General features: G+C 42.9%; 1 protein-coding gene across 1 annotated transcript in view; it reads left to right on the top strand.

The window, feature by feature from the left end:
- Positions 1-5919: 5919 nt before the first annotated feature.
- Positions 5920-12335, top strand: part of LOC139775927 (uncharacterized) — a 94391-nt gene continuing 87975 nt past the window's right edge. Inside the window, exon 1 of the mRNA XM_071712303.1 lies at positions 5920-6079. The gene's annotated coding sequence lies outside the window, so the exon portion shown is untranslated. The remainder of the gene's footprint in view (positions 6080-12335) is intronic.

The raw sequence follows: 12335 nt of genomic DNA, 5'->3' as shown, positions 1-12335 counted from the left end.
AGTCTATTAACGTTGTCTTATATGCAATTCGAGCAAACTTAACAAATCTGTGCAAAATAATAAAAAACAATAATATTTTATAATTAACATATTTTATGAGATTTTATATGTATTCATACTGCAAAATTGAATATATATATGTATGTATATATATATATATATATTATACAATTAATTCTAAAATAATTTAAAAAGTTTCAGCGTTTCTCGACAGAATATTTATAATCTCACATATATTACTTGACTGGTATAAAGTCAATTTCTCAATCAAAAATAGATGAATAGGCTACAAAAAATTAGGATAAAATCAATGCTTTGATAAAATAAATTTCATAATAAAACCAAAATATTTCTTATCCTTTTTATTATACATATATCTATATGTATATTGCTTCCTTGCATCGATTTTTATAATATTTAATCTTAGCTAAGTATATGAAAAGGAATAGAAGGGTATAAATAACACAAATCTTAACTAATTCATAATTTTTCCCTATCTACACAGACAGTTTTTTTTATAACACAATATCTTACTCTTTTTTCTTTTGTTCAAGAAAAATAATACGAAAATAATTTTATAAAAGATCTAAATAAAAATTTTACATTTTCAAAATCATTACTTTAATTGTGATAGTATTACTTTACATCTTATTTCTGTGTGTTTCACAAAAATATTTATTAATCTAATTGTAAGTAGAATTGATCTACGTAACAAAATTTCGAAAATTTAACTTACTGTGTAATTTACTAATTTAAATTCGCGAAATAAAATTCTAATTCGATATAATATTTTATTTAGGATTTAAAATTTTATTAAAAAATTATTTATTTAGAACGCGAAAGTTTGTCAATATAATTCAACAATAATGAGCTCTTTGCGAGCTCTATTTGCGTGCAAAGTGTGCGAGTATTTCCTCAAGCACAATCGCACAATACATCAATAAACATAAGTGACCAAGATTAAATATTTGCCATAATTAGTTTTAGCCCATCCATTTTAAGGCAACGTATCTACGAGATTTATAAATTTATATTATAATTTATTGTTATAATTCGACATGTACCGAGATATATTTGTTCTATCTTTGATTAATCGTAGATTCGTTACCTCAGAAAAAACAAATTTTTTTGACTCACCAATTAACCCGATGCGCAACAGGCGGAATTATTCACGTAGCTACGATGATACTGTAACATACAAATATAAAATTCAAATTAAAAAAGCGTTTAAAATGATAAATATTTCAAAAGATAATTCTTACGCGCCTCTAATTTGTCTTTCAATAAAATATTTAGCAATACAATTATCTGTTTATACCGAAAAAGATTTTTGCAAAAGTGAAATTTTAGATAATTTCTCTTTCTCTAATTATTTTTAACTTATCGAGATAAAATTATCTAAATAAATGGAAAAGAATTATTATGCAGATAAGAGATGATACTCACCCCAATGTTGCTCCGTCGGGACCCGATGTCTCTCTCAGACCTCCTCCTCCTCTCAGGACGTCAGGGGGGGTCTCCTCCTTCTCCTCCTTCTCCTCTCACCGCACAGGACACTCGCGAAAAACACTCACGGATAATAAATTACAATCGCGCGTGGACTAATTTCAGTAAAAGTCTTTCTCGCGTGATATTGTACGGCACTCCCGTTTAAAAAAGTCCTTTAGTCCGATTACTTGAACGGCACTCCCGAAGCAAACGCGACGAACCGGCTGCGGTTCGTTTATTCAATTAAATCGGCGGACGAGGGTACGTTAGCTTCCCCGTCTTTGGATTTTTATCCAAGCAGAACAAGAGTTTTGCTTGGGTAAAATCCTCGTACTGGGTACTGAGCCTTCCCACCTCGCCAAGGTCGTACCCATGGGAAGGAAGTACTTTACTCTATCTAATATAAAAGCAGGTAACATAGATTTTTCGTGCAAATTTGAAGGAGTCGCGACGCCGATTGCCTCGATTCGTTCCGCGTTCAACACCGCGTTACCGGCGTTACGTGGGCGACAAAATGTTCCGAGATGTCGGCAACTTGGCGCGATACTACGCAAGTCGAGCAGCACGGTTAATAAAGACACGCACTTCGTGAATCAAAAAGATACGCTATCGAAATTAAATATCACACGCACAGTATGATACCAAACTCGTAAATCCCGCGAGAGTAAAACTGCATTATTAAAGCCGTGGCACATAAAAAAAACTTAAGCAGTAAAACTCAAGCAGTAAGCAAATCAGCCAATCACAGTCAAGAACTTAAAGGCACGGCCCTAAGCGGCAGCGAATCCATACCGTTGATTTCCTTACTGCTTAAGTTTTACTGCTTAAAGCGGAGAGCACACACTTCTGCACAACGCATAATGCGTAAGCATAAGAAAATTGATTGTTCCATACACATGTACATAAGGAAATAGACCAATCAATTTTCTTATGCTTACGCATTATGCGTTGTGTAGAAGTGTGTGCTCCCCGCTTAAGTTTTTCTATGTGCCACGGCCCTTATGCACGACGAAGAATCGTGATTGCCGGCCGCTAACTTACGCGACGCGAGATATACGAGAATCGAGATTATGAAGCATTCACGAACGGGCGATGTATCACGGTATTCTGTTACTCGAATCACTCGATTATACGACGATATCACTCAGCCCTCTTTTTCCCTACGGATAGAATCGGACGACACAATAAATCACACAATTCCTGCACAGCGTTCAAAGCACGACACGAGATAAATGCCATGGCACGCGAGTCCAGACATGGCGGGACGAGCGACTATTACCCGCGAATATCACAGCAAAACTGCAAATCGTTCACAATTGCCGTACATACCTCCTTCGCCTCGACGTCTCGAGCGAGCGAGTCACGCGACACGTTCATTTCGACAAAACACTTGATACGTACACTCGTAAAATTGTTGAACACACACGGCGCGCGGTACTCGCGTCGGCGTAGCGATTATTCCCGCGGCCCGCGAAACGAGGAAGCAGAAATACCAATCACCGAAACAGCATGAAGTACAGTGACGGGCACGCGCGCGCGGAGCACAAACACTTCCTACCTGTGCGAAATTCCTCGGGAGAGTGATAACTGACAATGAGTTTACTTACGCAGGTAACACTACTCCGAGCGTTGACGGGAAGAAGTGGCGAGTCCGCACATCGTCAGAAACAACGATGAAAACACGCCGATTTTCAAGACACGCAATTTTCAAGTTCAACGGCCGCGCCGCTAGTATGTAGGGACTCACGGACTGTGCGGTGCCTCAGAGCTGCGTTCGAAAACGTCACCCGAGTGCACACGAGTATACTCCCTTCTCTTTCTATCTCAGCGAGTTAGAAGGAGAAGGGAGTATACCCGTGTGTACCCGGGTGACGTTTCCGAACGCAGCCATAGTCTAGAGTGCCTAGTGCCTAGTACGCCGCCGCGCCGCATCGAGCCGCCGCGTCGGCGGCGCGGAGCGGCGGAACGTGATTGGCCAGATCCGGGGGCTCGACTCACGAGCCAATCGCGTTCGACGTGCGGCGGCTCGGGCGGCTGGCGGCGGCAGCAGCGCGCGCAAGCGGAAGCGGCGCAAGTAACACGTTCAACGTTCAACGGTCGAATCTCGAATCGCGCGAGACGTTGTCGCTCGTGTAATTCTTTTCTCGTGAACGAAAAGAAATCCAGTTACGGAGTGTTACAAAGTGAACGCACGCGGAATATTCCGTTCCGTTTTGTGTCGAGGGAAATGAGTGGGATGCTGTCACTGGGCAAAATGAATGCCGAATGCCGAATGCCGAATGCCGTGCTGGACTCCGTTATACGTGTCTCCCTCCCGGCTGTGATTTAGCGGATCTCCTGCAGTGCTCCAGCGATCGGTGAGTGAATTTTACATGAGAAATAAGTGTTTCGAAGCGCGATATATCCGAATTTTAATAGAATTATCGTCCCGCGTGTCACAGTGAGACGGATAACCTCGAAAGCGTCTCTTGCTTTCGTTTCGATTTCTACCTCGAATAAGTGAATCGCGTGGAAAGACGCTTCAATAAATAGCTTCAAACTCTTGTTTAAGCGTGGGAATTAATAATCAAAAGAGTAATCTTGCAGAGAACGATCGCGCGTTTGGCGTTCTCACTTTTCCTGTCGCGATTGCGAGCGATCGCGAACGAGAGAGCGAGCTTGCTTCGAATTCGAAGCGCGTATGAATATCGAGAATGCGAACAAGTGCGTCCACGAATACAAATTTCATTTTTCGTTAAAGAAACAGGCACGTAACTCGCTCGTTCATGTAATTTGTCACGTAAATTCAAATTTATTTGTACGTATTATATGCTTTTTTATTCTTCATCTCTACTGTACCGAAAATTAACGTAAATTGTGTCGTTTGTAAGAATTTCTTCGCGATCGTTCTCGCAGCGCGGTGATCGCGCATACCATAAAAGACGATGAACCGTCGCCGCCGAGATACTTAAAAATTATAAAACATTCTCTGTTGCTTATTCCCCAAATATTTTATTCGTTTTGCTTACAAAATTTTCCATAAAGGCCTATTGTCTCGTATTCGGATTTTTAAATTGATAGGAGATACATATTTCTTATTTGAAATAACCCAGACAGCACACATGTTCAAAAGCGAGACATAAGACGTCTAGAAGACGTCTTTTAGACATCTTTTAGATGTCTTACTGAAAAGATGACTGAAAGACGTCTTATGTCCCAATTTTGGACATTGTGCTGTCTGGGAAGTGAAAGTGAAAGAAGAGAAAAAGTGAGAGAGGGAGAGAGGGCTATTAGATATTTAACATATACATATAATATAAATATATAAAATAATTAAGTTAATATTTATCGATACATGTAAGATATAAATATTAAACTGATCCTCAACCAATTACAATCGAGAATAAATATTTATATCTTACATGTATTGATAAATATTAACTTATTTTATATATTTATATTATATGTTAAATATCTAATAGCCCTCTCTCCCTTTCTCTTTCCGACACTGCCGATAAAACATCATTTTAATGCGCATCCGTGCTACATCTGCAAATGTATACATATATATGTATACATTTGCAGATGTAGCACGGACGCGCACCAAAATGATATACATTGTTTTATCAGCAGTGTCGGAAAATGAACGTGGCTACGTAGTACCAATTTCGAAAATGGATGTACTGGCGGTAGTGTACAGGGCTTTCGACAGTCTCACCTCACGAAAAAGGCCGGAATGGCCTCTCTCAGGTTTCTCTCGGTCCGTACGATCTTAGTACTTTTGGCTCATGGCTGCGGTATGCTACGTCAGTAAAATACGAGCATGCGACAGTTTCGTCAAGCGAACACGCGATTATAGTCTCGTCAGGTCTCGAATTTCGCACAACCGTGGTATTACTCGTACATTTCCCGCAGATCGATCAAGCGTATGATTTAATTGGAATACATGCATGCGTTACATGTTTAGCAAATTTTAAATACGTAGCAATTGGTAGTATTTAATAAACATATAATGATGACAGTATTTAAATACGGTTAAACAGTTCTTGGCAATACATTTAAATGTATATATAATAATGTAGTGAGGCAGTGATCGCGATCATTTTTTTCTTTGCCGCACTTTTCACTGCTTATAGTTCTTTTGTCGTAAGCGAGAATAAAGTATCGGGAGTATTTCAGAAAAAATATCGGACAATTATCGAGTTGCACATAAATACAATCAGCGGCAAATGACGTTAGACACAATTTACCGAAATTCCAATTTCGTGTCCACCGCACCTAACGAAACACACGCCCTTAATCGAGGATCTTCGTGAGCGTTATTTGGATAAACCCGCGTTTCGAGGTTTCGCGCGCTTTCGCGAGTCCGTCGCCGTCGTTCGCCGCGACGCCGCCGGATGGCGTCACCAGGGCGACGCGAGCGCGGCGGCCGGCGCACCTAACCTGCCGGTGGGAGACGCACATTGCACAAGCGCAGTCGAGCGGCCAAGACGAACGCAGTGACCCGGCGTCTCGGCGAGTGAAGTGTCCGTTGATTTGCGGAGTGATCCCTGACGGTTTGCGGCCCGTGCCTTCCTTTGCGGATCCGACGGAGGACGCCACGCCGCGTACGGTGAGTGCTAGCGTGTAATCGTGTCTCGCGCGAACGAGCGCCTCGCGCTCGCGGACCCGCCTGTCGCCGCCCCGGGATTTCCGTTACTCCGGCCGCAAAAACCCCATAAAGTCCCGCGTACGCGCGTCCGACCGGCCGGAGAGAGAAGCCGGGCAAGCCGGCTTCGCGAGAGCCGATCTCGCCTGTCGCCGGCGAGATCACGTGGAAGTCTCGGGAGAATTTCGATCGAATACGGGCGTCTCGAGTCCGTCTGGAGTATCGGTCCATCCGGGATGCTCCGCCATCCGGGGAAAAGTACGTCTCTTTTTTTTCCCCCCGGTTAGAAATTTTTCTTCTCCCCCTTCCCCCTTCCTCCGCGGCCGGCGACAGGCGATGGATTTTGCTATTCGTGCGCGAACGACACGTCGTCCTGGAGCCGAAGTAAGAACTCTGTGTATTTCTCGAAACTTTTGCGCAGAACAGGAGTCATTGTGACGAAATATTGAAATTTTTACCGGGGGCACGAACCTATTTCCGTTGATTGTTGAAATGTATCCGTTTCACGGTATTGCTACGACGATAAATTAATCGGAGCAAATCGGATAAATTGTTGGGATATATCTTGGGTTTTTTTTTTCGTCGATTGCACCGTCAAATTTTATAACAGGAAAATGCCGGTTTTGTCCGCGCACGTTTTTGTAGACACCGCGGCCGTAAGATATTTATTATCGTCTCTTGTTTGTGGACATTCCGCCTTTTTGTGTTTACGCATTTATGCGAGCGTGTCGTCGCGCTCGATTCAAGGTTAGCAGGGTCAAAGAGAATTACGGACCTGTCGTTGCCTGGCAAGAAGCACGTTTCTTGCTCGTCTCCCCCTTCGGGAAACGCGTAGAGGGCAGTTAATTCTCTCCCGAGCCCATGTGCCATTTTGTCAGTTCGACATCTGTTTGACGCGAGAAAAATTCTACATTGCTCGAATGTTCATGTAGCATGTGCCCTCGCATGTGCCGAATGTTGGTATACTTCGTGTACCGATATGTGCTGATAATACTTTTCTATAATCTTGAGCCAAACGGTAGGATAATAAACAAAATTTCGGTATTACGGCCGGTATTCATAGTCCGTTCTTATACCTGTTTAAGATCGTCTTAAGGGGCTAGAGAACCTTGACAAGCAAAAATTTATCTTTTTTTTTTTAAATTAAATATTTAAGAAATTGAAAACTCTCTCTGAGCATTTGAAACTTCGGCACACGATTCTATATTCTTTTATGGTTATTTAAAAAGAACTTATTAAGAAATATTAATATAATAACGGGAGTTATTAAATAACCATAAAAGAATATAGAATTATGTGCAAAAGTTTCAAATACTCAGAATTTTTTATTTCTTAAATATTTAACTTTAAAAGAAGGTCCATTTTTCGCTTGTCTACTTTAAGTACTACGAGGGTCGGTATGAAAGTAAAATGCCTTCTAATTTTATTTCTTTCAAATCTGGTGCCATAGAAAATTTTCACTGAGTTGTTACACTTGTTACTTGAAGTCTCTAATTGCACTATGTTGAGTGGCGTTGTGAGTCAGTTACGTGTCACACTAGCAGTTCAAACTGATGTGTGTTTCAGATATGCGTAACAGACAAGGGCGGTGATTGAATTTCTTGGTAGAAATGAGTCCTATTGAAATGCATTCGCATTTCAGAAATGATGTCATCATAAACATCTCTGAGACGCGAACGGATTTCAGTGGTTGTGTTTAGCAGAAAAAACAACTCAGCGAGCAATCAGTGATTTTTTAAAATGACAGGTCCTTGTCTTCTTCTCTGGATTCAAGTGTAGAAACCAATCGTAGTAAAGAATCAATGCGCCCTCATTGAGTTGTCTTCTCCGCTGAACGCAGCCATTGGAACTCATTTCTTCCACGGTAAGAAATTTAATCACTGCTCTTGTACTTTTGGTACGCATATCTGAAACACACACCAGTTTGAACTGCTCCTGTGACACAGTCACGTACCTGATCACAACGCCACTTAACATAATGCAACTAGAGACTTCAAATAACAACTCGGTAAAACGCAAAATTTTTTATGGCGCTAGGTTTGAAAGAAAAAAATTAGGAGGCATTACTTTCGTACTCTCGTATCTCAAAACGCCATATAATCATTTTATTGGAGTATTAAGATCGCTTTAATACTCTATGACTAGACTTAAGACTTAAATATAAGATTTAAATAGACTATAAATATTCTACATCTAGTTTCAACGCGAGCTAATAAAAAAATTATATGCTGAATATGAGAACACTGTATGTGATATTTGTGATCATTTCATCACTGGAAATACGTAAAAAAGGCGAGTCTAGACATTTCAGGTAGATGATAACTTGACATAGTGATATTGGAAGGTATCGATAAGATTTGATTCAATCGAACTCAGATGTTTCGTATAATCGAAAGAATAAAAATACTGTGCAGTCCGGAAATTTATCAGATCCATTTTGTGAAATCTGAGATTGTAGTTTTTATAGAAAATTAGTTTACTTTTGAGCAAAACTATACTAGGGGTGTATTTTTGCTTTGATATTTTTGTGCTAAAAATATATCAAAAGTACATTTTTGCTTTTTTTCTCGATTACGTTAAATTATATGCATACAATTTATGATTTGTATTTATTCAATTTTATTTATTAGTATTACTTGTACGGTCTGCGAATTACTTTTAATCTGACACGAGAAATAATTGAAATGTATTCTCCGATCATTTACTGACATTCTTACGTTTTTTCTTGTATGCAACGACACTTGCCGGATGACTTCTATGCGGAATAAGTTCTTCTTTCTACCCTCTCCCGCCTCTCCGGACGAGAGAACGGTCTGTCGTTAATTTCACGATTCCGATAGTCGTGATATGGTTTCCGTGGATCATAAGAGCGGCAATCTCGTCGCGCGGTTTTCGATTCGTTTCTGCGGTTTCGCGATTCCGTCCGTCATCTCCGTACGTACAGACAGGGCAGATTTATTTTCGCGCACGTCGAAGAAATCAATGACGAACAGCCGACAGCCTCCCTCCTTCTCATATCTCCTCCTTCTCCACCGCGGTAGGAAACCCCTCCGGCTGTCTCTCTTATCTGATTCATATGCGCGGCCCGTACGCGTGCGATCGCGTAGCCGATTCCGAGCACGGACCGCGGAGTTCCGGTTCCTATTCAAGTATAAGCATCCTCCGCATCCCGGCGAATACACCTCGCCCTCGTCTTCGACGCCCTCTTCTTCCTCTTGTATCGCGTATCGTCGCGCGTGTATTCCGTTTCGTGCTCGTTCTGCTCGGCACCCGCCGACCGAGATACCGACCGTGTATTTCTCATCTCCGGAAGATGCTCCAGAGACCGCCCATCATCGTGTCGTTCGAGGCAATTATAGATGTTTACGCGCAACTTTGCGAGTTTTCATTATTTCGCCGCTCCCGTTATTATTTTCTACCTCTTCCCGATCTATTTATGCGCCGCCGTAAATTAATTTCCCTTGTTTCTCTCCGCGCCGACAAAGAGATGGCGGAGATAGCGTCGGGACGGCGTTAACGAGCATTTAATTGCGGGGAAATTAACGCTAGGGAGGTATTGCATAATGCCGCTAATAAATAAATTATCAAATTATTATGTATAACAGAAGTTATAAGTTGAATTGAATCGTGAGAGATTGCACGCGGGACGACGAGAGGAGAAAGAGAGAAAGAGAAGCGTCGATACGATCGATAGGATGTTCGGAACAGCTCCAGGGGACTCTCGTTCTCTCTTGTTGTCGCTCCTTCATCATCGATTACGCCTAGCTAACTATTCGCGGAAGGAAAATAAATATCGCGTTGCCTTCGGCCGGGTACGGCCATACTCGCGAATCATTCTCGGATTCAAGATGTCGAAAGCTGCGGTTGTCGACCTCGCCCCGCTCGACACGCTTCTGTCGTTTTCTTTTTAACGCGCCGGCGAGGTGAAATCCTCTAACGGGATTTGGAGTAAACCATAAAAAACGGCGCAAAGGCATTGCGGCATTGGGTTTCTTTGTTCCGGGCGCGCGCGCGGAAACCTTCGCTCTGCTCGCGATCGAACCGCCGGCGATCGGGGGAGGAATTTTCGTGTGTACACACGAAAGATGTTTCGATAGTTTTCCGTGGCAGATACTTTGGGACGCGGGGAAACGAGAGAGAGAGAGAGAGAGAGAGAAAGGAGATGGTCAATCAGTCATCTTTATATTCTTTATTTGATTAATGAATTCGGTGGGAGACTAGCTTTCAACTCGAGTCTCCAATATAATTTTTTGTCTTGATTCTGTTCGATGAAATCTTTATTTTAGTTAAGCAAGCATGTTTATGGATCTCTATGATATTTTGATATATTATACTTTTTGAAAAAGCCATTAATGCGCGCCAAACTGACACTAAATATGTGAAAAGATGAAAATGTTGAATTAGAGATTAGAATTATTGGATTTTAGCTACTTTGATCTATTATGTGCAACGCGGGAGGAAGAAGGGAATGTATTTTTCGACGATCAATATCGATTTACACGCACGTTGAAGGTGTTCGTAGCCGCAAGAGGCAGGAGGTAAAGTAAGGTGAGACATGAATGTTTCACGACGTGACGTCTCGCCGTCAGTAACAACAAATTATAACGCGATATCTCAGGCACGTATGTGGCCAATGGGGAGGGCCTGCGAAGCCTGAAGCGCGTCTTTGTGTGCGCGCGTCGTTTCGTTTTATTCGACAGCGGTAACGTCGTCGTAACACGAGAAGATATTGTCCACTTGACGACGGAGAACCACCGCGTGGCCGAGGCGCACTCTTTGTGCACGTGATATTTCATTCCACATGCCCCGTTCTCCGGTTATATACCAAATAACCCGCGCGCACATTCCTCCTCCCCTATAAATATACCAAGCTTAACCCTCAAATTGTGTAATCGCCGCCCGTTTAGATTTTACGGGAAATATTTAGCTCTCTTTCAACACGAAAAGATATACTTTGGAACACGCAGGACGTATGATTAGGTCGAGAAAAATTCGCCCGTAATCTTCCAATAATAATCATTACGTCTATTGACAGTTTATTCTCCAATGAAAACATTTCGACGTATTCTTTTCATAATTTACATGACGTATCCTAGACCAGATAGCAAACAACATTCCATTCCACTAGACCACTTAAGGCTCATGTATCAATTTAATATCTTAATAATTATCAGTAATGGATGAAGCCTGTCCGATCGTAACATACGTTTTGTGTGCCTCATCTTGGTCAATCGATCTCAAATGTTATTCACTACCTTCACACGCGCGGCGTCCTTTTTTTTCTTCGTCCATGAAATTCCGAGCTCTCGGATCTACGAGGATCCGAGGATGCGTTTCGTAACGTTCGCCAGGTAGAGGCAGGCGGGGTAGAGTCGAGGAGGGAAGGAGGAAGAAGATGAGGAAGAAATAAAGCAAAAGACACAGCCGTAGCGGAGGCGGTCGATCGGTCGGGGGTCGGGGGTGAGAGGGAGGCGCGGGAGGCGAGGGAGAGAGCCAGGAGGGCCCCGCGTTTCGAATGGGCGAAGGCCCGGGGGCCCCCGAGGAAAGGTGAGCTCGCCGGGGCTCCTTGTCCCCGACGTTTAATTTCAGACAGTCCCGAGGAGCTCTCTCGCAACATCTACGCGCCGCGTTTAACGTCGGGACACGGGGGCCTTGGGAAGAGATGCTCGCGATCAGGGTAGGCCTCTCGGAACCAGTTCTCGCGCCTTAAACCGCGCGCCGCGCCAGAGCGGTGCGCGGTTCTCACGCATTACGGCCGCGCCGCGTGATTTCATCCGGCCTAATTGGCCCGCCGGGCCCGAATGAGAATCCCTGGGCGATACCGTCCGTGCGGCAGGATACCGTGCGGCCGTGTGCATTAAGGAAAGCCGGCCCGGTTAGGCTTAATGCGCATTGGCACACCCGCCATATTCGATTATCTCGCGGCGCGGCGGCGCGGCCGGCACAATTTGTTGATTTTCGATCGAAATAATACACATCAGATTCGTGGACCTAAAGAAACTGACATAAAGATGACGTGGGAGTTTATAGGAAAAAGTTTCGCGCACTGCAATTATTTTTTTATTGCTTGCACGCGATCAAGAATGACTTTTGATAAATTAGTCTTACTCGTAGTTCAGAGAAACTTGATGCTAAGAATAATAGAAACGGTCCGGACTGGTTCTCCGGATCGCGGCGATCGCGAGCGCGAACTCGACGAGTCGTGTTATCGTTAGTAAAG

Source organism: Temnothorax nylanderi, unplaced genomic scaffold (assembly GCF_030848795.1).
Source record: "Temnothorax nylanderi isolate EJ_2023f unplaced genomic scaffold, tnyl_v1.0 TNYL_tig0108_pilon, whole genome shotgun sequence".
In the NCBI taxonomy this organism is placed as follows: domain Eukaryota; kingdom Metazoa; phylum Arthropoda; class Insecta; order Hymenoptera; family Formicidae; genus Temnothorax; species Temnothorax nylanderi.
This window is presented reverse-complemented; position numbering and strand designations above follow the sequence as displayed.